This window comes from Somniosus microcephalus, chromosome 2 (assembly GCF_052327205.1).
Source record: "Somniosus microcephalus isolate GS21.2 chromosome 2, FLI_Smic_1.0, whole genome shotgun sequence".
Classification (NCBI taxonomy): domain Eukaryota; kingdom Metazoa; phylum Chordata; class Chondrichthyes; order Squaliformes; family Somniosidae; genus Somniosus; species Somniosus microcephalus.
The window spans coordinates 178,168,992-178,196,643 of record NC_140988.1 but is presented as its reverse complement, the minus strand read 5'-3'; positions in this window follow the sequence as shown (position 1 = coordinate 178,196,643).

The window sequence follows — 27,652 nt, the reverse complement described above, 5'->3', positions numbered from 1 at the left end:
GGGCTTTACTGTTGTCAGGACACACATACAACATCAAATGTCGCAAATCAGACTTGCACAGCAACGCAGACGGTCTCTCGAGGCTACCCTTGCCTGCTACTCCCCCAGAGCCTCGTCAGATAGACATCTTCTACTTTAGACAAGTGGAGGGAGCACCTGTCACTGCAGTTCAGGTGCGAAGGTACACCTGCAACGATCCAGTCCTGTCTGAGGTAATGGACGATGTCATTCGAGGGAGAGCGATAGGAGATTCTCCTAGTTTGAAACCTTACGTTTCAAAAAGAAATGAGCTCTCTGTCCAGGCAGGTTGTCTTCTTTGGGGACGCCGTGTCATCATTCCGCCACCTCTGAGGGAACCTATACTGCAACAACTTCATACAGGCCACAGTGGGATGGTTCGGATGAAGGAAATGGTAAGAAGCTACTTCTGGTGGCCAGGTCTCGATGGGAATATTGAGGAGAAAGCCAAAACATGTTCCCCATGTCAAAGGGTCTGGAATGTTCCACAGCTGGCAACCCTACACCCCTGGGATTGGCCTGCAGAAGTGTGGCAGCGAGTACATGTGGACTTCGCCGGTCCTTTCGAAGAGAAGATGTTTATGGTGGTTGTGGACGCTCGTAGCAAGTGGCCGGAGGTCGCTGTGATGAGGTCTACCACGGCAGAGAAAACAATTGAGAAACTTGGTGAGATGTTCAGCCGTTATGGCTCAACGGAACAACTCGTAAGTGACAACGGCCCACAATTTGTGTCACAGGAGTTTGCAACCTTCCTGCATGTGAATGGTGTCCAACACATCAGGTCTGCGCCCTATCATCCCTCTACTAATGGCCAGGCAGAAAGGTTTGTGGAAACTTTGAAGCATGCCTTGAAGGTATCGCAAGGTCAGGGCTTAATCCACCAACGTCTGAACAGCTTCCTGTTGTCCTACAGGAACGAGCCGCATGCCACAACCAAAACTTGCCCCGCTTCGCTCATGATGAAGAGGCAGTTGCGGACAAGTTTTGACTTACTCAAACCTCCAAGGGCAGAACAGGTTGTCCATTGTCAACAACAAGCTTAAGTTGAAAAGAGAGAGAAAAGAGCCAAGGAGAGACGGTTTCACCCTGGAGAGCACATCCTAGCTCGAAACTACAACACTGGACCGAAATGGGTTCCTGCTACGGTGATCGTGCAGACGGGCCCTGTGTCTTACACAGTTGAGACTGCTGAGGACGTCGTCTGGAGAAGACACACAGATCAACTGTTGCTAGGAGCAGAGACAGCCACAGAGGCTCCAACGGCTGGTTGGCCTGAACTGTTTCCGGATGATACCGCAAACCAGCATCCTTTGCCACAGTGCTCTTCTCCAACACAGGAAGTCAAAGAGACTGTTCCAGCTGTGCAAACTCCTGACTTTCGACTGACACAGGCACCTTCTCCATCCAGGCCTGTGTCAATGCCTACTGCTGTGGAAGCCAGCGATGACCGCCGGTATCCTGTCAGAGAGTGGCGGCCTCCAAGACGCTTGGATCTGTAGGCTTAGTGACTTACCCACAAGACTGGGGCAGAATAAACCCCAGGGTAAAGTCAGGGGTTGAGGCAGTCTACCTCTACCCTAGGTTCGTTGAGTGCATTGAAAGTAACTTACCTGTTGAGGAATACTGTGGACCTTCCCATTTAAGAGGGGAGGAAATGTTATGTATTGAGTGTTCTATTGTGTGTTCTCCTCCCACCTGTGGTGGCGCTGTCACGGGAGATAAATGGTTGGGTGTTCTCTGTTAAGTTTAGCTCTCTTTGTTCGGAACTTTCCAGAACTTCCTTTCCTTCCAATAAAGCACTTCATGTTTGAATCTCTGAGTTCTGAGTCCTAAATTGTGTCTAGGTAGAAAGGTACCGACACAACAGTGACACTGCATTAAGATGAGGGTGAGTGTCAGTGGTATATGGTCAGATGGGTTTGTGAGTAAGTGCATAGACAGAGAGGGATGGGTGCACCTGCAAGGTAGGTTGGTGTGAGGAGTGATGTGCAGGAGTGGGCTTGGGAAGGCAGAGTGATGGGGTTGTGGTGACACACACATCAGGATGTAGTTGAATGTGCCATTGTACTCATGTTTCCTGCCCTCATTAGGTCATTAAACCGCTTCTGGCACTGTATCCAGGAATGTGGCACCACACTCCTGCTGCTGACCTCCTAAGTGATCTCCAGCCACACCTTCTTGATCTCTGAGGCTGGTTTCTTCCTCCTGTCAGCAGGGATTACTATTTCCCTGCGGCTCTTATACATCTGGGGAGACATCATTGAATCGAGGCGTAGCCTTGGCACATTGTGAGTCCATTCTTGCTTCCTCTGTTTCCCCCACCTCCACAATCCTTCAACTGTCATCTTTGCAGTGTTCCTTTAAATACTTCAGCTGAAATGGACCCATGCAAGTTGTCAACACGCCCACTCGCGCTAATTGGTCTGGAAACCCAGAACTCAGATGCAATTGCAGTGGCTGGGTTCAAAAGCCACTGACACGCGCTGCAGTTACTTCTGGGTTTCCTGTGTGCTACTGGCTCCACCCCCCTACTCCCAGCGGGTCTGGGTCTCCAGGTAAAATTCTGGCCAATGTGTCCAATCAAGTGTATATGAATTCTGCCAAATAAATGTCAGGCTAAATCATCTACTCTTTAATTTAAAATATAGAATCAATTTTCAAACATTGTACTAGTGATTCCTAACATTGCTAACTTAAGTGACAGTACCACAGGTACACTGTATAAATTTGCAAGTAGATCAAAGTTGAAAAACATCCTTAAGAAATGAAAATCTGATAAAACAAATGGAAACCATTAGTTGATTGACTACATTATCACTATTGTTACCCTTCATATTTCTGTGAACTGTTCATCTCAATCCTGTTGGGGAATATATAATTTAGTTTGTTCATCTGATTTAAAATGAAAAGTAGTGTTTCCCAACAATATCTCATACATACAAAAGTTTCAGATTAAATCAAAATTTTTAAAAATCAATCATCCCTGTCTTGCAGTTGAGAGGTATTCAATACCCCTTCAGGATCCCCCTTATTTCATTGATTCTTTTGTATAAGCATCTAGTCTGAAGTTAAGTCAGTACAGTTCAATCATAAAATGTCTCCTGTTACATAGCCTTCAAGAATACAGCCTCTCCAGTGTTTTCCCGGACTCGGTCCATCTGGATCACAATTAGTCACAAAACTCCAAAGGGTGCTCTTAACATTCTGGTGGCAGTTCATTACCAAACCGAATCCAATGCACCCAGGCTGAATTAACTATTGTAATTTCTTTAAAAATAGCCCAAAACGAATGAGACAAAGACCTTAAATCTCCAAAGAGCTTGGGAGCACAATATTAAATTGGAATTAATCCTTCAAAGGCACAATTTCATTAATGCCTGTATCAACTATATTTACGTTCTCTACTATTTAACGCAACAACTATGGTTACCTTATTTATACTCAACATTCTCTACTTAGTTACTCTGATACAGCTTTAATTATTGATTCCCTGTTGTTGTGGGTGATGAACTCAGAAGTACCAATTGTTACATGACAAACCCATGTCACGTATCCAGGGAGTGTTCTCGTAATTTACTCAACTAGCTGTCTGTGGTGGCCAGCCGCAGAAAAACAGTATTCATATTTTAATAATATAGACATTCGGTCTATAAACTCAGGCTAGTCAGCACCAATTCATCTAATTAAGTTCAGACCCAAAAATGAATGGAATCAATGGCCCAGAAATTCGGGTCTCCACGGGTGAGTACGCACGGGGTACTCACCCGTGAGCCCAATGGAAGTGTCGGTTTTGTGCATGCACTGCGCATGCGCAGGAAACCGGCACTTCCGTTCCCATGAAAGAAGGGGTCAGGAGAGGCAGCGCGTGCACATCGAACTTATGTTATTTTTTGCAGGTTTTCCCAGGAGGGTAAGTCTCCAGAAGTTAGACATGTAAAAAGCAGTTGCAAGGCCTGCTTTTTACAAGGTAAGTGGTGAATTAATTAAAATTAAAACATTTTTTCCACAGGTTTATTATTTTTAAATACTTTAAAGAAAGGTAAGTTTATTTTTAGCCCCGTTAGAAAATGTAATTAATTTTTTCAAAAATTTAAATTATTGTTTAAAATAGTTATTTCATGTAATTTATAGTTTATTTTAAAAATGTGATTTAAAAAAAAAATTATTTGAAGATTAGTGATGTTTTGGGGCTTATAGTATTTATAGGTTTGACAGGTCTTCCTGTCAAACTTATGAATGAAGCAATCCTTGCTACCATTGGCTCTCCATGGCCCACGTGATCCCAGGGGATGCATCGAACTAACTGCGTCCCTGGGATACGCAAGCACTGCGCACCAGCAGTTGGAGGAGGCCCAGGGTCGGAATCCCATGCGGGCCCACAGCTCAATGGCCGGCGCGGTAGGTAAGTGTAGGTCGGGGGCTTGCACCCGCGGGAAGCACCTGACCCGAATTTCTGGGGCCCTTCCTGTGTCCCTGAAAACTACATGTGCAGGAAGTGCACCCAGCTGCAGCTACTGACAGACTGCATTGCGGCACTGGAGCTGCGATTGGATGCATACTGGAGCGTTCGCGATGCTCAGGACATCGTGAATAGCACATTTACAGAGTTGGACACACCGCAGGTACAGGTTGGACAGGAAGAAAGGGAATGGGTGACCAACAGGTGAAGTACTAGGCGCAGGCAGGTAGTGCAGGGGTCCCTTGCGGACATCCCCCTCTCAAACAGATACAGCACTTTGAGTGCTGTTGGGGGGGATGGCTTATCAGAGGAAAGCAGCAGCAGCCAACTTCCTGGCACCAGGGGTGGCTCTGCTGCACAGCACGGGAGGAAAAAGAGTGGGAGAGCTATAGTAATAGAGGATTCTATTGTAAGGGGAATAGATAGGCATTTCTGCGGCCGCAAATGAGACTCCAGGATGGTGTGTTGCCTCCCTGGTGCAAGGGTCAAGAATGTCTCAGAGCGGCTGCAGAACATCTTGGAAGGAGAGGGTGAACAGCCAGCTGTCCTGGTGCATATAGGTACAAACGATATAGGTAAAAACTGGGATGAGGTCCTAAAAGCGGAATATAGGGAGTTAGGAGGTAAATTAAAAAATAGGACCTCAAAGGTAGTAATCTCAGGATTGCTACCAGTGCCACGTGCTAGTCAGAGTAGAAATAGAAGGATATTTCAGATGAATACGTGGCTAGAGGAATGGTGCAAGGGGGAGGGATTCAAGTTCCTGGGACATTGGAACCGGTTCTGGGGGAGGTGGGACCAGTTCAAACCGGACGGTCTGCACCTGGGCAGGGCTGGAACCGATGTCCTAGGGGGAGTGTTTGCTAGTGCTGTGAGGGAGGATTTAAACTAAAATGGCAGGGGGTTGGGAACCTGAGCAGGGAGACAGAGGAAAGGGAAACAAGGATAAAAGCAAAAGATAGGAAGGAGAAAAACAAAAGTGGCAGTCAGAGAAATCAGCGGTTTAAATCAAAAGTGGCCACAGTAAATAATAATTCTAATAGGTCTAAGAGCGTTAAAAAAACAAGCCTGAATGCTTTGTGTCTTAATACGAGGAGCATTCCTAATAAGGTGGGTGAATTGGCTGCGCAAATAAAGGTAAATGAATATGATTTGGTTGGGATTACGGAAACGTGGCTCAAGGATGGCCAAGGCTGGGAACTCAACATCCAGGGGTATTCGATATTCAGGAAAGATAGGCAAAAAGGAAAGGGAGGTGGGGTAGCATTACTGGTTAAAGTAGGGATTACCACAATTGCAATGAAGGATATTAGCTCTGATGATGTGGAATCTGTATGGGTAGAATTGAGAAATACTAAGGGGAAGAAAACGTTAGTGGGAGTGGTATATAGACCTCCAAACAGTAAGGCGGGGGTTGGGGATGGCATTAAAAGGGAAATTAAAGAAACGTGCAATAAGGGCACAGCAGTCATCATGGGTGACTTTAATCTACATATAGATTGGGCTAACCAAATTAGTAACAATACTGTGGAGGAGGAATTCCTGGAGTGTTTACGGGATGGTTTCCTGGACCAATATGTCGAGGAACCAACCAGAGATCAGGTCATCCTAGACTGGGTATTATGTAACGAGAAAGGATTAATTAGCAATCTTGTTGTATGAGGCCCCTTGGGTCGGAGCGATCATAATATGATCGAATTCTTCATTAAGATGGAGAATGAAGTAGTTGACTCAGAGACTAGGGTCTAGGGTCCTCAATTTAAATAAAGGAAACTACGATGGTCTGAGGAGCAAGTTGGGTAGGATTGATTGGGGAATGTCACTCAAAGGGTTGACGGTGGATAGGCAATGGCAAACACTCAAAGACCGAATGGATGAACTACAGAATTTGTTCATCCCAGTTTGGCATAAAAATAAAACAAAAAAGGTGACTCAACCGTGGCTAACAAGGGAAATTAGGGATAGCATAAGATCCAAGGAGGGGACATATAAATTGGCCAGAAAAAGCAATAATCCTGAAGATTGGGAGCAGTTCAGGATTCAACAAAGGAGGACAAATGGATTAATTAAGAAAGAGAAAATAGATTATGAGAGTAAGCTTGCAGGTAACATAAAAACTGACTGTAAAAGCTTTTATAGATATGTGAAGAGAAAAAGATTGGTGAAGTCAAGCATAGGTCCCTTGCAGTCAGAATCAGGGGAATTTATAATGGGGAACAAAGAAATGGCAGACCAACTAAATACATATTTTGGTTCTGTCTTCACAAAGGAGGACACAAATAACCTCCCAGAGATGCTGGGGAACATAGGGTCTGATGAAAGGGTGGAACTGAAAGAAATCAGTATTTGTAGGGAGATGGTGTTAGGAAAATTGATGGGACTGAAGGCCAATAAATCCCCAGGGCCTGATAATGTACATCCTAGGGCACTTAAGGAAGTGGTCCCAGAAATAGTAGATGCATTGCTGGTCATCTTCCAGAACTCGATAGACTCTGGAACAGTACTGTAAGATTCGCAAAATTGATATTGTATTAATAAGGGTCGAATAGCAGAAGAGGCCATGATTTTAAAGACTGTTTTAAAAGAAGCCCAGGAAAAAGGGGCATTCAAAATGGCCACCAGACCCCGTGACCAACTTATTGGGACACTTTAAAATGGTTCCTGCAATCCTCAGACAGCTTTGTGGATTCAACCCACAGTAGGTTCTGAAAGCCGTTTCTGAGAGAACGAAACCAGACACCCACACATACATAAAGATTGGATGCAGATCCAGTCAGATCAGCCTGTAGATAAAGGCCAACTAAATGTTTACCCAGACAAAGGGGAACAGTTCCATATTCATAAAGAACGCATCAAGGACCCATTAAAGACATCAAGAAGACATTAAAACATTACCAGGTCATTCCAGACCAGAGATGGCCATCACCGGCCATCCCGAAAGCAGTTTAAATATAATAACTACCCCATTGTGCAACCAGCCCGCCAAAATTAAAACAAAAGACTAACCTAATTTGGCGCGAGATAAGGGCTTCTGCTGAGAAGTATAATTGGGAGACACCGGGGGTAGCAAAAAGCGGGGAGAGAAGAAGCTTCATCTTAGATATTGGGAAGAGAGAGGTTCCTTTCTTCATCATCTTCGTGGGATCTTCGGTAATAGCCGTTACCTTCGATAGCAGCTGGAGTTCGGAGAAGAAGACGGTTCGAGCCGACGTCCCGCCCCGGGGTAAAACATCGGGAGATCATCGACCGACCCCGGGCCGTTGACGAAACGGGAGGTAGTAAAAAAATACTGAAGAAACCTATATGAAAGCCGGCTAGGGGCTTCCAACCGTGGTCAAGCAGATGATCTCCGCCGACATCCAGGCCCGTCAGTATCCAGCCTGTCCGTGACCTTCACCTCGAGAAAGATCGTGAGGTGTGGTGCAGCCCGCTGTGGCTCCACTGACCATGAGGAAACAGGACGCCTGAGGGGATCAAAACGCAGACCTGTTTCAAAACTCTATACTTTTACAACTGGATTGGTGAGCATGTTTCTGGCCCTTCATAATTGGACCTAGTTAGGTTTAAGGGGGTGGTCATTTTGGGTATAATTAACATGAGTTGTTGTCCCTCGATGTTCCGTGTGTTTCCCCATTTCATGATGACTTTTGTAAAGTATAATATGTCTGTATCTATTTTAGCTAGTACTGTATTGTTTTGATTTGTTTTCCCCTCCCATGTACCCTCTTATCTGCTTGCATTTGATTTGTTTTTCCTTATGCAATAAAATTCCATTTTGATTCATTAAACTTGGTCTATAAGAGTCTTCTCTACATTGTAGTTCCTGCACCTAAGTCCAGTATCTAGAATCTAAGGGGTGAGTGGGTCGAACCACTCAAGGTTTTACTGTGCAAAAGAGAGAGAGAGGCTCTGGCGAGAGAAACCTCTGCGACCTCGGAGAGGAAACCCCTTACAGTACCCATGGATTGGAGGGTAGCTAATGTTACCCCACTATTCAAAAAAGGTGGTAGAGAAAAAGCAGGGAATTATAGACCGGTAAGCCTGACATCAGTAGTGGGGAAAATGCTAGAGCCCATTATAAAAGATGTAATAGCAGAGCACTTGGAAAGCAGTGACAGGATCGGACAAAGTCAACATGGATTTACAAAAGGTAAATCATGCTTGACTAATCTACTGGATTTTTTGAGGATGTAACTGGTAAAATAGATAAGGGAGAACCAGTGGATGTGGTGTATTTGGACTTTCAGAAGGCTTTTGATAATGTCCCGCATAAGAGATTAGCGTGCAAAATTAAGGCACATGGGATTGGGGCAAGGTATTGACTTGGATAGAGAACTGGTTGGTGGACAGAAAGCAAAGAGTTGGAATAAACGGGTCGTTTTCCGAGTGGCAGGCAGTGACTAGTGGGGTACCGCAAGGATCGGTCCTAGGACCCCAGCTGTTCACAATATATATTAATGATCTGGACGAGGGAATTGGATGTAATATCTCCAAATTTGCAGACGACACTAAGCTGGGTGGGAGGGTATGCTGTGAGGAGGATGTCGTGAAACTCCAGTACGATTTGGACAGGTTGGGTGATTGGGCAGAAACATGGCAAATGCACTATAATGTGGATATTTGTGAGGTTATCCACTTTGGTGTCAAAAACAGGAAGGCAGATTATTTTTTGAATGGCAATAGATTAGGAGAAGGGGAAGTGCAAAGAGACCTGGGTGTTCTTGTGCACCAGTCGCTGAAGGTAAGCATGCAGGTGCAACAGGCGGTTAAGAAGGCAAATGGTATGTTGTCCTTCGTAGCAAGAGGGTTCGAGTACAGGAGCAAGGATGTCTTGCTGCAGTTGCACAGGGCCTTGATGAGACTGCACCTTGAGTATTGTGTGCAGTTTTGGTCACCCTATCTGAGGAAGGACGTTCTTGCCATGGAAGGAGTACAGCGAAGATTCACCAGTCTGATACCTGGGATGGCAGGAATGACGTATGAGGAGAGATTGTGTCGATTGGGCTTATACTCACTGGAGTTTAGAAGATTGAGAGGGGATCTCATCGAAACCTATAAAATTCTGTCAGGCCTGGACAGACTAGATGCAGGAAGGATGTTCCTGATGGCAGGGGAGTCCAGAACCAGGGGTCACAGTCTAAGGATAAGGGGTAAGCCATTTAGGAATGAAATGAGGAGGAATTTCTTCACCCAGAGAGTGGTGAACCTGTGGAATTCTCTGCCACAGAGGGCGGTGGAGGCCAGTTCATTAAATATATTCAAGAAAGAGTTGGATATATTTCTTAAGGCTAAAGGGATCAAGGGATATGGGGAGAAGGCAGGGGCAGGGTACTGAATTTGGATGATCAGCCATGATCTCATTGAATGGGGGAGCAGGCTCGAAGGGCCAAATGGCCTACTCCTGCTCCTATCTGCTATGTTTCTATGTTTCATTACCCCATGGCTCTCCCCATCTCTCTCCCCATCCCTCTCCCTTCATCTCCCCATCCCTCTCCCCATCCCTGTCCCCATCCCTCTCCCCTCCATCTCCCCATCCCTCTCCCCGTCCCTTTCCCTTTAATCTCCCATCCCTCTCCCCACCCCTCTCCCCACCCCTCTCCCTTTCATCTCCCCAACCCTCTCCCTTCACTTCCCTATCCCTCTCCCCTTCACCTCCCCATTCCTCTCCTCATCTCTCTCCCCTTCACCTCCCCATCCCTCTCCCCTTCACCTCCCCATCCCTCTCCTCTTCACCTCCCCATCCCTCTCCCCTTCACCTCCCCATCCCTCTCCCCTTCACCTCCCCATCCCTCTCCCCTTCACCTCCCCATCCCTCTCCCATTCATCTCCCCATCCCTCTCCCCTTCACCTCCCCATCCCTCTCCCCTTCATCTCCCCATCCCTCTCCCTATCCCTCTCCCCATCCCTCTCCCCTTCATCTCCCCATCGCTCTCCCCATCCCTCTCCCTTCATCTCCCCATCCCTCTCCCTTCATCTCCCCATCCCTCTCCCCATCCCTCTCCCTTCATCTCCCCATCCCTCTCCCCATCCCTCTCCCCATCCCTCTCCCCATCCCTCTCCCCATCCCTCTCCCTTCACCTCCCCATCCCTCTCCCCATCCCTATCCCCATCGCTCTCCCTTTCATCTCCCCATCCCTCTTCCGTACACCTCCCCATCCCTCTCCCCATCCCTCTCCCCTTCACCTCCCCATCCCTCTCCCCTTCATCTCCCCATCCCTCTCCCCATCCTCTCCCCATCCCTCTCCCATCCCTCTCCCTTCATCTCCCCACCCCTCTCCCCATCCCTCTCCCCATCGCTCTCCCTTTCATCTCCCCATCCCTCTCCCGTTCACCTCCCCATCCCTCTCCCCATCCCTCTCCCGTTCACCTCCCCATCCCTCTCCCCATCGCTCTCCCCTTCACCTCCCCATCCCTCTCCCCTTCATCTCCCCATCCCTCTCCCCATCCCTCTCCTTCATCTCCCCATCCCTCTCCCCATCCCTCTCCCCATCCCTCTCCCCTTCACCTCCCCATCCCTCTCCCCTTCATCTCCCCATCCCTCTCCCCATCCCTCTCCCCATCCTCTCCCCTTCATCTCCCCATCCCTCTCCCCATCCCTCTCCCCATCCCTCTCCCCATCCCTCTGCCCATCCCTCTCCCCATCCCTCTCCCTTCACCTCCCCATCCCTCTCCCCATCCCTATCCCCATCGCTCTCCCCTTTCATCTCCCCATCCCTCTCCCGTACACCTCCCCATCCCTCTCCCCATCCCTCTCCCCTTCACCTCCCCATCCCTCTCCCCTTCATCTCCCCATCCCTCTCCCCCATCCCTCTCCCCATCCCTCTCCCCATCCCTCTCCCTTCATCTCCCCACCCCTCTCCCCATCCCTCTCCCCATCGCTCTCCCCCTTCATCTCCCCATCCCTCTCCCTATCCCTCTCCCCTCCCTCTCCCCTTCATCTCCCCATCGCTCTCCCCCATCCCTCTCCCTTCATCTCCCATCCCTCTCCCTTCATCTCCCCATCCCTCTCCCCATCCCTCTCCCTTCATCTCCCCATCCCTCTCCCCATCCCTCTCCCCATCCCTCTCCCCATCCCTCTCCCCATCCCTCTCCCTTCACCTCCCCATCCCTCTCCCCATCCCTATCCCCATCGCTCTCCCTTTCATCTCCCCATCCCTCTCCCGTACACCTCCCCATCCCTCTCCCCATCCCTCTCCCCTTCACCTCCCCATCCCTCTCCCCTTCATCTCCCCATCCCTCTCCCCATCCCTCTCCCCATCCCTCTCCCCATCCCTCTCCCTTCATCTCCCCACCCCTCTCCCCATCCCTCTCCCCATCGCTCTCCCTTTCATCTCCCCATCCCTCTCCCGTTCACCTCCCCATCCCTCTCCCATCCCTCTCCCGTTCACCTCCCCATCCCTCTCCCCATCGCTCTCCCCTTCACCTCCCCATCCCTCTCCCCTTCATCTCCCCATCCCTCTCCCTTCATCTCCCCATCCCTCTCCCCATCCCTCTCCCCATCCCTCTCCCCTTCACCTCCCATCCCTCTCCCCTTCATCTCCCCATCCCTCTCCCCATCCCTCTCCCCATCCCTCTCCCCTTCATCTCCCCATCCCTCTCCCCATCCCTCTCCCCATCCCTCTCCCCATCCCTCTGCCCATCCCTCTCCCATCCCTCTCCCTTCACCTCCCCATCCCTCTCCCCATCCCTCTCCCCTTCACCTCCCCATCCCTCTCCCCTTCATCTCCCCATCCCTTTCCCCATCCCTCTCCCCATCCCTCTCCCCATCCCTCTCCCCTTCATCTCCCCATCCCTCTCCCCATCCCTCTCCCCATCCCTCTCCCATCCCTCTGCCCATCCCTCTCCCCATCCCTCTCCCTTCACCTCCCCATCCCTCTCCCCATCCCTCTCCCCATCCCTTTCCCTTTCATCTCCCCATCCCTCTATCCATCCCTCTCCCCTTCATCTCCCCATCCTCTCCCCATCCCTCTCCCCATCCCTCTGCCCATCCCTCTCCCATCCCTCTACCCATCCCTCTCCCCTTCATCTCCCCATCCCTCTCCCCTTCATCTCCCATCCCTCTCCCCATCCCTCTACCCATCCCTCTCCCCTTCATCTCCCCATCCCTCTCCCCTTCATCTCCCCATCCCTCTCCCCATCCCTCTCCCCATCCCTTTCCCCTTCACCTCCCCATCCCTCTCCCCTTCATCTCCTCATCCCTCTCCCCATCCCTCTCCCCAGTTCCTCTCCCCATCCCTCTCCCCTTCACCTCCCCATCCCTCTCCCCATCCCTCTCCCCATCCCTCTCCCCATCCCTCTGCCCATCCCTCTCCCCATCCCTCTACCCATCCCTCTCCCCTTCATCTCCCCATCCCTCTCCCCTTCATCTCCCCATCCCTCCCCCCTTCATCTCCCCATCCCTCTCCCCATCCCTCTCCCCAGTCCCTCTGCCCATCCCTCTCCCCATCCCTCTCCCCTTCAGCTCCCCATCCCTCTCCCCATCCCTCTCCCTTTCATCCCTTTCCCCTTCATCCCGCATCCCTCTCCCTTTAATTTCCCCATCCCTCTCCCCATCCCTCTCCCATCCCTCTCCCTTCATCTCCCCATCCCTCTCCCTTCATTTCCCCATCCCTCTCCCTTCATCTCCCCATCCCTCTCCCCTTCATTTCCCCATCCCTCTCCCTTCATCTCCCCATCCCTCTCCCCTTCATTTCCCCATCCCTCTCCCTTCATCTCCCCATCCCTCTCCCCATCCTTCTCCCCTTCATCCCCATCCCTCTCCCCTTCATTCCCCCATCCCTCTCCTCTTCATCTCCCCATCCCTCTCCCCTTCATTTCCCAAGCCTCCCCCTTCATCTCCCCATCCCTCTCCCCTTCATTTCCCAAGCCTCCCCCTTCATTTCCCCATCCCTCTTCCCTTCATTGCCATCAATTTCCCCCTTTTCCTCTCCACTGTCATCCATTTCCCCCTTCCCTCCTTTAGTCCTACTTCTACCCGAGTTCGGCTGCTAATATTCCATGCTGGGTGCATCTCTCCTTCAATGTCACTACTAAGAACAATGGTAGCGGTGTGAAATGCTGATGGCCGCTATCTATGAACATTAGTGGATAGCAGGTGTGGAAACATATTTGCAACATGCGTCAGTACTTTCAGGAGAGAAGGGGAGAGAGAAGAGGATTACCAGACTCAGAATACCATCTTAGTTCATAGTATCCATCTACCCCACTGAAAACATGCTGCATTATAGAATCACAGAGGTTTCAGCACAGAAGGAGGACTTTTGGCCAATTGTGCCTATGCTAGTGCTAGTTCCGTATCAAAGCTATCTGCTTGAATCCCATTTTATGCATCGTATCCAGGTTATTACCATCAAAATCTCATTTGCTTCCTGCAGCTATTGTCACAGAAAAGTGATGGTTCCCAGAAAAAAACTTAATTGTACAGACTCTTAATTCATGTTGTAATTAATCAAATATCATTTTGCAGACTGCAAAAGGAAATGTATGCATTTTTAAAGCATATTAAATTTTTTAACAGGTCTTTTTATGTATCCTAATTCCTCGTGGGTGTATGGTTCTTTTAGATTTATTTTTTCTTTAATCAAGAATTGATCTTTTAGTCTAGCCAGTTCTGCCTCCCTTCATTCTGTTTCTGTGTCAGCTTCAGTGACAGATGGCAGAGTGAGCCCAGGATGCCTGTCACTTTACCACATACTGCCGGCAAAAATGGGGGCAGGCTGCAACACTCATTCAAATGGTGCAGTTGACAGGACAACTCGCGTCCTCTTCAGCTTCAAAGTAGTATGTAAAATTTTGGATTTTATTTCACGCATTGCACCAAGAAGCAATATTAGTGATTGCAATACTACGTGCAAATTCAGGAATATAGAATAAGGCATATCTTCTTAAACAGTGATGCAATGCATTGAAAACCAAATAGGTAGCACAATGGAGCTTGTGGACATCAGTTTGATATTACTGCAACTGTCGATCTGCTCAATCATTGCCTTACCTCCAGCTTTGATGTCCTTGTCCCCAGTAATACCTTTACTCTCTCTCATTCTGGTTGTTCCTCCTTGTAAGGCCACATCTTCTTTCTCTCAAGTCCAAGGGGTTCAGACTTGATCATATCTGGTGCATAACTGGTTTAGCCATCCTTCACCAGATCTAGCTTGACCACAGCAAGTGTTATTGGGTCTCACTCTCCTTTGCCAAATCTGTGTTGTCAAACTGATTGTTTTATATCCAGCCTTGAATGAGATGCAATTTTCTTTAGTTAAACATTAGAAAAACAGAAGCCATTGTCTTCAGCCCCACTATAAACTCTGTGGGATAGAAATTAATCTACTTATAGCCACTCCATAGTGCCATGAAATGGTGAAAAGAGGGTGGCCGCCACTCTTTCGCCAGCTGGTGGCAGGTCCCATGGTGTCCGCCATTTTCCTCCCTCCCTTTGCGCTGCTGGTAACTGGCAGCGCCCTGGAAAGAAAATGACAGCGTGGTGATGTCAGTTGGCATGCAACGCCGACTTAACGTCACCACTCCGAAGTTCATAGCGCTGAATTCAGTGCTGGGTCCTAAGCACGCCAGGTAAAGGCGTGCAAGCAGGCTGACAGTGGCAATGTCAGCACCTCTTAAAGGGACACACACATCTTTCAGGAAAGTTTGGATTTAGGCTTTTGGACTGTTTTTTTAAATTTTTATTGAAGTAGTGCAGTACTGCAATAGATGGTAAAAGGTTTTTAAGTGTGTAGGGAGTGCTGCTGGACATTTGCAAGGCCTTGGATGGTAAAGGGAGGCCTCTGAGAAGACAGAAAATGCTGGAAATGCTCATCAGGTCAGGCAACATTCATGGAGAAAGAAACAGAGTTATTATGTCCGTGTATAATTGAGACACGGACTGCAGGAGTTGATTATAGCAAGTCTTTACTGAATGGAGACAACCTGGAAACTGAAACTACAGAAGCCTGCTAGGGCCTTTTATACAGGGGTGGTCACTGCCGGTACTGCAGTCTGAGACCAGTTATTCCCTTAAAGGTACATACACAACAATTCCTCCCTTTTTAAATAAGCAGTACATAACATTCATTTAACAACGAAATAATAACTAATTACAATTACAATTATGGTTGCTAGATACATTGGTTGAAGTTAAGCAATTATAAGTTCAGTCTTTGAGGAGGCTTCCTGATTCTGTCTGGATAACGCCTCTTTGGGATATCAGGTTCTTCTGGCAAGGTTGAGTCGGGATCAATGTCGTTGTTTGGTTCGTCTGCTTCCAATATCATCGATTCTGCGGTAGATGCAATTGGTACTTCGGTTTCATCGTCAGGTGTATCAGATCGTGGTGTGGAGTTGAGGTTTTCCAGTGACTCTAGAATCTGGTCAGCATGGCGTCTTACAATGCTCTCCCCAATGTCCACGGTATACATTAGAGGTCCTTGCCGTGTACAGATCGTTCCTGGCTGCCATTTCTCTGTGCGGTAGTCCCGGGCCAAAACTGGTTGACCTATCTTAAAACTCCTGGTCGGCCTTTCATTCATATTCTGAAACTGCCTGTTCTCCACATCTCTTCTGATGTTTGGCTTAACCAAATCCAAGGGGCATCGTAGTCTTCGATTGAAGAACATCATGGCTGGAGTTTGGTTGGTAACCGCATGTGTCGCATTCCGGTAGACAAACAAGAAGTTATCCACCTTGTGTTGTAGGGGTATATCTTCTTTACACATTGCCTTGATAGCCTTCTTGAATGTTTGAACAAACCTCTCGGCCAATCCATTAGTGGCTGGATGATATGGGGTGGATGTGTAATGCTTAACACCATTGTTCTTTAAGAACCTCCGGAACACTTCAGACACAAACTGTGGTCCATTGTCAGAGCAAATCTGTTCAGGCAGCCCATTCCTGGCGAGTATGGTTCGTAAGACTGTGATAGTTTTTTCTGTGGTGGTTGAGGACATTTTTATTACCTCTGGCCACTTTGAATGTGCATCCACCGCAATTAAAAACATCGAGTCCATGAAGGGACCAGCAAAATCAATGTGTACCCTTTGCCATGGAGATGAGGGCCACTCCCATGGATGTAGAGGGGCTTGTGGTGGGGCGTTTTGGACCTTCTGGCATCCTGTACAGCTCTTGGTCATCTCTTCGATTTCTCTATCGATTCCCGGCCACCACACAAACGCTCTGGCTAAGTTCTTCATTTTTACCCCTCGTAGATGACCCTCATGAAGCTCATTGAGCACTCTATCCTTCAATTTGGGTGGAATTACTACTCTGGTTCCACACATCAAGGTTCCTCTGCACACTGACAGCTGTTCTCTTCTCGGCGAGAATGCTGGCAGCAGTGGTTCGCCATGTGCTGGCCATCCGTTCACCGTTAAATCATAGACCCAGGAGAGTGTCGGGTCATTTCGTGTTTCCTTTTCTATGTTTGCATTCGTCACAGGGAGACATTCGACTATAGTCGAGTGGAATAACTCCACTGGATCCACTGCCAGTTCTTCTTCCACCGTCGGCAACGGTAGGCGCGACAATCCATCAGCATTCCCATGCTGTTTAGTTCCTTTGTACTCGATGTCATATTGGTGAGCCCCTAGGAAAAGGGACCACCTCTGTAGCCGTTGTGCCGTCATTATCGGTACGCCCTTCTGAGGGTTGAAAATGGAAACGAGAGGTTGATGATCAGTTAGTAGAGTAAATTTCTGACCGTGCAGGTAGTGATTGAACTTCTTCACCCCCCACACCAGGCTGAGGGCCTCTCTGTCAATCTGGGCGTAGTTACGCTTGGCTGAAGTTAACGAGCGTGACGCAAAAGCTACCGGCCTCTCTGAACCATCAAGGAATTTATGTGACAGTACCGCCCCAATGCCGTAGGGAGACACATCGCACGCCAGTCTTATCGGTAGTGATGGGTTGTAGTGAGCCAATACTTCTCTTGAAGTGATTAGGTCCTTACTCTTCTGAAAGGCCCGCTTGCATTCATCGTTCCATTTCCATGCTACTCCTGTTCGTAGTAGGGCGTTCAGTGGATGCAGAATTGTGGACAAATTCGGCAAAAACTTATGGTAGTAATTCACCAATCCGAGGAATGACCTCAGTTGCGACACATTTTCAGGCGCTGGAGCCTTAACTACCGCTTGAATTTTGTCAGGGGACTTATGCAACCCCTCTTCATCAATCACGTGGCCACAATACGATATCTGTTTCTTAAAAAACTCGCACTTGGGGCGATTGGCTCATAGCCCATGTTCTCTTAGTCTAGTGAGCACCTGCTCTAGGTTGACAAGGTGTTCACTGTCATCTTCACCTGTCACTAGGATGTCGTCCAAGTAACACTGAGTCCCCGGAATCCCTTGCAGGACTTGTTCCATCGCTCTTTGCCATATCGCCGGAGCTGATGCTACTCCGAATACCAGTCGATTATACTGGTAAAGACCTTTGTGAGTGTTTGTCGTGAGATACTTCCAAGAGGATTCTTCAACCTCCATCTGCAAATATGCTTGTGCTAGGTCAATTTTTGTAAAACGCTTCCATCCAGATAGTGAGGTGAAGATAGCTTCTATCCTTGGAAGAGGATATTGTACTGTGTGAAGGACTGGGTTCTCCGTCACCTTGAAGTCCCCACAGATGTGAACCTTCCTTGGCTCCTCAGACTTATTGTTTAACGTTTTTTTCATGACAGGAACAATGGGTGTCACCCACTCGCTCCAGTCTACCTTAGATAACACGCCTGCATTCTCCAGATTCTCCAGCTCTGCCTCGACGGCTGGGCGAATTGCATATGGTACCGGTCTTGCTTTGAAAAACTTGGGAATTGCATTCTCCTCTATTTTTATCGAGGCGGTTACGCCTTTAAGAGTGCCCAGTACTTGTTGAAACACCTCTTTGGCGTCAGCTAAGATTGTTGACAATCGTCCAGGAGTGACGTCGTCATCCTTTTTACCAGCCACCGTCAGTGCCTGAATGGAGTGCCAGTCTAAACTTATCTTTCTGATCCATTCACGCCCCAATAACGGTGGTCCACCATCTTGCAGAATGTAGAGATACAATTTCCGTATTTTCTTGCCGTTGTATTCGACAGGCACCCTTATTTTTCCTCTGTGGTATACTTTTTGCCCCGTATACGTCCTCAAGACAATGGATGTCTCTCTCAAGGGTATGTGTGAGAATAGCCGCTCGTAGTCTCGTCGATTCATGATGGTTAGAGCTGATCCTGTATCCAATTCCATTTTGACTTGGGACCCTGCTATCGTGAGGGTGACCCAAATGGTTCGGTGATCCTCTTTTGCGATTACGTTGTGATGTTTGAGACAGCTTAGTCTCTTGTTCCCGGATTCACTATCGCTCATCTGATCTTTGGAACTACTGCCCGTCATCTTTTGTACTTTCCTGTATGGTTCCTTAGTAGCCTTTTTGTTGTCATTGGTCTTCTTCCCAGACCTGCAAACTCGTGCAATGCGTCCCATCTTTGCGCATTGCCTGCATATTTTGTCCTTGGACCAGCAGTCCTTCTGATCATGGTTTGTTCTGCCGCAGCGATAACATTTTGTAAATCCCTGTGTCATTTCGTGGGTGCCGTATTCCTGTGGCTTTTGTTGTATTTCCGCAGCTCCCCTTGCTGCTGCTTCGTATGATACTGCCACGCTGAAAGCCTTATCTAGCGTCAGCTCTTTCTCTGAGAGTAACCTCTTCTGGGTTCCTTCACTCAGGAGTCCACAGACAAATTTGTCCCGTAAGGTATCTGCCAGTCCTGCTCTGAACTGGCAGTGCTTTGATAGCTTGCGTAGTTCCGTAAGGTAATCAGCATTGCTCTCATTTTTATGCTGATTTCTCCTGTGGAATTTAAATCTTTCTGCTATCAGCAGTGGTGTAGGGTTTAGGTGTTCCTGTAGGATAGCAACAATTTCGTTAAAACTCTTCGCCTTCGGTTTGGCTGGAGTAATCAGGTCCCGCAATAGGCTGTACGTTCTTGCGCCCATTAAATTTAGCAATACCGATGCCTTTTTCTCATCGGCTATTTCGTTTTCCTCGCAATATACCTTGACTCTTTCCACATACGTGGTCCAGTCTTCTATTGCATTATCGAAGGCAGTGATATCACCAGTCTTTGGCATCTTGAAAATCTAAGAAGGCGCCTCCCGCGCTTTTCCTTCTTCCCCGCCGAGTTAAGATGGCGCCTCCCGCGCTTTCCTGCCGCTGCCGCTGCTGCCAACGCTGTTGCTGGCGATTATATTTATTTTACTATCCTGTAATGGTGACGCCCTATGGTCTTCGCGCCTCCCCGATCGCTGCTGCCAATGCCGCTCTCCGCGGTATTTTTATTTTTCTATCGCGCTTCAATATTTGCTCCGATAATTGAAGAACCGTTCCCGTCGTGGAGCGGACCCTCTGGGACACTTCCCTCCCTCATTTTAGGTCCGAACACTGCCTGGCTTCGAAGCACCGGCCGCGCCCTGTGTGCCCCACCCTCTCTCTCTCTCCTTGCTTCCCGACTCGCTGCCCGGCCCCGTTGCAGAGCCACCCGATCGAGCTCTAACCCACCGCAGCCCAGGAAGGATCAGTGCACTACCTGCCACCAGCCCGATTAGCTGGGAAACCACAGATTGGAGAACCAAGCCTGGCTCTCGACAGTCTCTCCTGCAACTTTTCAATTCAATGATTTGGAGGGCGGTTGCCCACGGTCGACGCCCGTTTCTCGAGTTTCTTTGGATTATTTTTTTTTCTTTCTTCTGGCTCCGACCTTCAATAATGTCGTCTGAGGTGCTGCCGAGCTGCAGGTAAGTTCGTTTCTTACTCGTCGCCAGTATTATGCCCGTGTATAATTGAGACACGGACTGCAGGAGTTGATTATAACAAGTCTTTACTGAATGGAGACAACCTGGAAACTGAAACTACAGAAGCCTGCTAGGGCCTTTTATACAGGGGTGGTCACTGCCGGTACTGCAGTCTGAGACCAGTTATTCCCTTAAAGGTACATACACAACAAGAGTTCACTTCTCAGGTCGAGATGTTGCCTGACCAGCTGAGTATTTCCAGCATTTCATGCTGTCATTTCAGATTTACAGCATTCGCTCACAGAGGGAAGAGGAAGACACTGAAGAGGAAGAAGCCGAAGAGGAGGAAGCAGAAGGAAGGATGCAATCCAGACCGCCCCTTTCTGGCCGGGATATCCGGGATGGAATCATCTGCCTGCGGTACCAGTGACCACAACCCCAATTCCCCTTTCCACATTAGCCCCCACCTTACCTTCCCCCTGTTACTGACCATCACATAAGAACATAAGAACATAAGAACATAAGAAATAGGAGCAGGAGTAGGCCAATCGGCCCCTCGAGCCTGCTCCGCCATTCAATAAGATCATGGCTGATCTGATCCTAACCGCCAATCCACTATCACAGAACCATCTCCTGAATCTAACAGAATTAGACACACGAAATAGGAGCAGGATCAGGCTACACGGCCCCTGGGCCCGCTCCGCTACCCACAGGGCCATGACCGATCCGAACCTAGACTCATGTCCAAATTCCTGCCCGCTCCCCGTAACCCTTAATTCCCTTTACTTCTAGGAAACTGTCTATTTCTGTTTTAAATTTATGTAATGATGTAGCTTCTACAGCTTTTTGGGGCAGCATAGTCCATGGACCTACCACCCTCTGAGTGAAGTAGTTCCTCCTCATCTCAGTTTTGAAAGAGCAGCCCCTTATTCTAAGACTATGCCCCCTAGTTCTAGTTTCACCCATCATCGGGAACATCTTCCCTGCATCCACCCGATCCAACCCCTTCACAATCTTATATGTTTCAATAAGGTCGCCTCTCATTCTTCTGAACTCCAATGAGTAGAATCCCAATCTACTCAACCTCTCCTCATATGCCCATCCCCTCATCCCCGGGATTAACCAAGTGAACCTTCTTTGTACTGACTCGAGTGCAAGTATGTCCTTTCTTAAGTATGGATACCAAAACTGTACGCAGTATTCCAGGTGCGGTCTCACCAATACCTTGTACAACTGAAGCAATACCTCCCTATTTTTATATTCTATCCCCCTAGCAATGAAAGCCAACATTCCATTGGCCTTCTTAATCACTTGCTGCACCTGCGGCCTCTTGGTCACATTGCTGAAATAAAAGCCACCACAAAGCAAATCTTCCAATCCAACTTTATACATCTATCCATCCAATATGACATCAAGAAATCAACTCATCATCCTTATGCATTCTCTTATTGACTGCTTTGTGTGTGCCTTTGCCTATCCTACTGATGTCACACAGTGCTACCCCAGTGACTGCAGCATTGCTGGTGGAAGGCTGCTGACTTTCAGTGGGGGCCACTGTAAATGGCCTTGCTGGTCAACCTTGAGGAGCTGGTGGCTGCGAGTGTCAAATCGAGTGACGGGGTTTCTTCTTCTTTTTCTTTACTCTCCTCTCCCTCTTGGTCAACCACTGGCTGGGCAGGCTGCATTTCATGGGTGTATGAAATGAGAAAGGCACAAGGGTGGAGTTGTGGTGATGGGAGGGTGGAAAAGCAAGAGCAAAGAGGAAGAAGCCAAAGAGGAGGAAGCAGAAGCAACTTGTATCCTTTCAGCCCCACCGCTGGCCAAGGGCTCAGCCATGTCCCTGCCAAGAATGGCCTGCACCATCTCCTCCAAGGGGGCGAGCTGAGGCTAGGAATGGGCGATGTGCCTTGTGACATGTGGCACTTAAAACCGGCGGGTTCAGCAGAGGCGAGGTCAGAGAGCTTGGACCTGTGGGAGAGCAGCAGCGCGACCGGCGGCACTTAAAACCGGCGGGTTCAGCAGAGGCGAGGTCAGAGAGCTTGGACCTGTGGGAGAGCAGCAGCGCGACCGGCGGCACTTAAAACTGGCGGGTTCAGCAGAGGCGAGGTCAGAGAGCTTGGACCTGTGGGAGAGCAGCAGCGCGACCGGCGGCACTTAAAACCGGCGGGTTCAGCAGAGGCGAGGTCAGAGAGCTTGGACCTGTGGGAGAGCAGCAGCGCGACTGGCGGCACTTAAAACCGGCGGGTTCAGCAGAGGCGGGACCAAATCAACAGCAGAGCAGAGAGGCCCACAGCCCCGAGACCGGAGAAGCAGCGGACCTGCGTGGGAGCAGCCCGAGGCGGGAGAGCTTAAAGGCTTGAGAGGGAGCAGTCAGAGGCACCGACCAATCCAGGTTCCAGGAGAGAGCTGGTGCAGTCGGGAGAGCAGGAGGCCAGTAACTGCTGGGGCAGTCGGGAGAGCAGGAGGCCAGTAACTGGTGAGTTTAAAAGCTCACCTTTCGCGGGCTTTTTCTTTCACAGCTGGTGCAGTCAGGAGAGCAGGAGGCCAGTAACTCTTATATAAGTGGAGCTGTTGCTAAACCCGAAACACTACAGTGCTAGCACTGTCGGGGGGGGTTTAAACTAACTTGGCAGGGGGATGGGATACAGAGGGAAGCTGAAATAGGGGGGGATGTGCTGCCAATTATGGAGGAAAAAACAAGTCAGCTTGGTAGACAGGGCAAATATATAAGGGCAAGGCTGGATGGCATCTATTTTAATGCAAGGAGTCTTGCAAATAAGGTGGATGAACTGAAGGTGTTGATAAACACATGGGAGTATGATATTGTTGCTATCACGGAGACATGGTTGAGGGAGGGGCAAGACTGGCAGCTCAATATTCCGGGGTACAGAATCTTCAGGCGAGACAGAGGGGGAGGTATAAGAGGAGGGGGTGTCGCAATATTAATTAAGGAGTCAATTACTGCAGTAAGGAGGGATGATATATTAGCAGGGTCCTCTAATGAGGCCATATGGGTGGAGCTTAAAAACAAAAAGGGGGCAAGCACTTTGCTGGGAGTGTACTATAGGCCTCCAAACAGTCAGGGGGAAATAGAGGAACAGATATGTAGGCAAATCTCAGAGAAATGTGCAAATAATAGGGTAATAATAATGGGGGATTTCAACTTCCCCAATATTAACTGGGATAGTCAAAGTGTGAAAGGCTCAGAGGGTGTAGAATTCTTAAAGTGCATCCAGGAGAGCTTTTTGAGCCAGCATGTAGAAAGTCCTACAAGAGAGGGGGCGATACTGGACCTAATTCTAGGGAATGTGGCCGGCCAAGTGGAAAAAGTGCTAGTAGGTGAGCACTTTGGTGATAGTGACCATAATATGGTAAGATTTAAGGTGGTCATGGAAAAGGACAGGGATGGGCTGGAAATAAAGGTTCTAAATTGGGGGAAGGCCGATTTTAATAGGATAAGGCAGGATCTGGCCAAAATGGACTGGGATCAGCTACTTGTAGGAAAATCCGCATCGGAGCAATGGGAGGCTTTCAGAAGGGAGATTGAGATCATACAAGGGCAACATGTTCCCATAAATGTCAAGAGTGGTTCCAAAAACCACAGGGAACCGTGGATGTCAGGGGATATACGGGAATGGATTAGGAAAAAAAGGAGGGCTTTTGGTAGATACAAAAGGCTAAAGACGGAGGAAGCCCTAGAGGAGTACAAAAAGTGCAGGGGGATACTTAAAAAAGAAATTAGGAGATCAAGGAGGGGCCATGAAATAACACTGGCGAGCAAAATAAAGGAAAATCCGAAGATGTTTTATAAGTATATTAAGGGTAAAAGGATAACTAGGGAAAAAATAGGGCCCATTAGGGACAAAAGTGGCAATCTGTGTGTGGAGCCGGAAGATGTAGGAGGGGTTCTAAATGAATTTTTTGCATCTGTTTTCACTATGGAGAAGGACGATGTAGACATAGAAATAGGGCGGGGGGACTGTGATATGCTCGAACATATTAACATCGAGAGGGAGGAGGTATTGGCGGTTATAGCTGGCCTAAAAATGGATAAATCCCCAGGCCCGGATGAAATGTACCCCAGGCTGCTGTGTGAGGCAAAGGAGGAGATTGCGGGGGCTCTAACACATATATTCAGGACCTCTCTGGCCACAGGGGATGTGCCAGAGGACTGGAGAACCGCTAATGTAGTACCATTATTCAAGAAGGGTAGTAGGGAAAAACCGGGGAACTACAGGCCAGTGAGCCTAACATCAGTGGTAGGAAAATTACTGGAAAAAATCCTGAGGGACAAAATTTGTCTCCACTTGGAGAGGCAAGGATTAATCAGGGATAGTCAACATGGCTTTGTCAAGGGAAGATCATGTCTGACTAATTTGATTGAATTTTTTGAGGGGGTGACTAGGTGTGTGGATGAGGGTAACGCAGTGGATGTGGTATACATGGATTTCAGTAAGGCCTTCGATAAAGTCCCGCACAGGAGACTGGTCAAGAAGGTAAGAGCCCATGGAATCCAGGGTGCCTTGGCACATTGGATACAAAACTGGCTTAGTGGCAGAAGGCAGAGGGTGATGGTCGAAGGTTGTTTTTGTGACTGGAAACCTGTGGCCAGTGGGGTACCACAGGGATCGGTGCTGGGTCCCTTGCTGTTTGTGGTCTACATTAATGACTTGGATATGAATGTAAAGGGTATGATCAGTAAATTCGCGGATGATACTAAAATTGGTAGGGTGGTAAATAGCGAGGAGGGTAGCCTCAGTCTGCAGAACGATATAGATGGGTTGGTCAGATGGGCGGAACAGTGGCAAATGGAATTTAACCCGGAAAAGTGCGAGGTGATGCACTTTGGGGGGTCTAACAAGGCAAGGGAATACACAATGAAGGGAAAGACCCTAGGCAAGACGGAGGGTCAGAGGGATCTGGGTGTGCAGGTACACAGATCCCTGAAGGCGGCGGAACAGGTGGATAAGGTGGTAAAAAAGGCATATGGGATACTTGCCTTCATTAGCCGAGGCATTGAATATAAGAGCAAGGAGGTTATGATGGAGCTGTATAAAACACTGGTTAGGCCACAGCTGGAATACTGTGTGCAGTTCTGGTCGCCACACTACAGGAAAGATGTGATCGCGTTAGAGAGGGTGCAGAGGAGGTTCACCAGGATGTTACCAGGGCTGGAGCGCTTCAGCTATGAAGAGAGACTGGGCAGATTGGGTTTGTTTTCCTTGGAGCAGAGGAGGCTGAGGGGGGACATGATTGAGGTGTACAAAATTGTGAGGGGCACAGATAGGATGGATGCTGAGGAGCTTTTCCCCTTAGTAGAGGGGTCAATAACTAGGGGGCATAGATTCAAGGTAAAGGGCGGGAGGTTTAGAGGGGATTTGAGAAAGAACTTTTTCACCCAGAGGGTGGTTGGAGTCTGGAACTCACTGCCTGAAAGGGTTGTGGAGGCAGAAACCCTCACAACATTTAAGAAGCATTTGGATGAGCATTTGAAATGCCATAGCATACAAGGCTACGGGCCAAATGCTGGAATATGGGATTAGATTAGACAGGGCTTGATGGCCGGCATGGACACGATGGGCCGAAGGGCCTCTATCCGTGCTGTATTACTCTATGACTCTATGAGTGTCTCCCACCCTTCCACCTCCTCTAACCTTTTAGGGGTTAGGGGAAGTTGAAAAGGTAGGTTCAATTTATTTTATTTCAGGAGCCTAACCTAGGTGGAAAAGGTTCCAGGACAGGAGGCGGCAGTGAAAATACAACACCAGAAAACAGGTAGGTGACTGGTTGGTGAGTACTTTCACAAACTTATTCTAAGTAGAATTCAATAATTAAGCTAAATCGTAGTAAATAAAAGGGTCTTGTAAGGGTTAAGTCATGGAAGGGCAGCTCAGACCCGTGTCATGCTCCTCCTGTGCCATGTGGGAAATCAGGGACACTGTCCCTGACAACTATGTGTGCAGGAAGTGTGTCCAGCTGCAGCTCCTAGCGGACCGCATGGCGGCGCTGGAGCTGCGAATGGACTCACTCTGGAGCATACGCGATGCTGAGGATCTTGTGGATAGCACATTCAGTGAGTTGGTCACACCGCAGGTAAAGGCTAGCTCAGACAGTAAATGGGTGACCAAAAGGCAGGGTAAAGGCAGGAAGGTAGTGCAGGAGTCACCTGCGGTCATCTCCCTCCAAAACAGGTTTACCGTTTTGGGTACTGTTGGGGGAGATGACTTATCAGGGGAAGGCACCATGACTGGCTCTGCTGCACAGAAGGGCGGGAAAAAGAGGGATAGGGCTATAGTGATAGGGGATTCAATTGTAAGGGGGATAGACAGGAGTTTCTGTGGCCGAGACCGAGACTCCAAGATGGTATGTTGCCTCCCTGGTGCAAGGGTCAAGGATGTCTCGGAGCGGGTGCAGAGCATTCTGAAGGGGGAGGGGGATCAGCCAGTTGTCGTGGTACATGTAGGTACCAACGATGTAGGTAAAAAGAGGGAGGAGGTCCTACAAGCTGAATTTAGGGAGTTAGGAGCTAAATTGAAAAGTAGGACCTCAAAGGTAGTAATCTCTGGATTGCTACCAGTGCCACGAGCTAATAAGTTTAGAGAGAGTAAGATAGATAAGCTAAATACGTGGCTTGAGCAGTGGTGCAAGGGAGAGGGATTTAAATTCTTGAGGCATTGGAACCAGTTCTTGGGGAGGAGTGACCTGTACCAAGGGGACGGTCTACACCTGAACTGTGAGGGAGCCGATGTCCTCGGGGTAATATTTTCTAGGGCGGTTCGGGAGGATTTAAACTAATTTGGCAGGGGGATGGGAACCTAGGTAGTGGAAAAGAGGGAAGTCATATGAAGTCAGAAATAGATGGTAGAAAGGTGAGAAGCAATAAGCAAAGGAGAGAAACACAAAGGGCCAAACTAATTCATAATGAGAGTGTGAAAAAAGCAAGCCTGAAGGCTTTGTATCTTAATGCTAGAAGCATTAGGAACAAGGTGGATGAATTAGTTGTGGAAATAGAGGTAAACAAGTATGATTTGATTGGGATTACAGAAACGTGGCTGCAGGGTGGGCAAGGCTGGGAACTTAACATCCAGGGATATACAATATTTAGGAAGGATCGGCAAAAAGGTAGGGGAGGTGGGGTAGCATTGCTGGTAAAGGAGGGGATTAATGCAATGGAAAGGAAGGATATTAACTCGGATGAAACGGAATCTGTATGGGTAGAAATGAGAAATAGCAAGGGGAGGAAAACGTTAGTGGGTGTGATATATAGGCCTCCAAATAGTAATATGGAGGTGAGGGAAGGCATAAAAAGGGAAATTAGAGAAGCGTGCGATAAGAGCACAGCTGTCATCATGGGTGACTTTAATTTACATATTGATTGGACTACCCAAACTAGTAAAAATTCTGAGGAGGAGGAATTCCT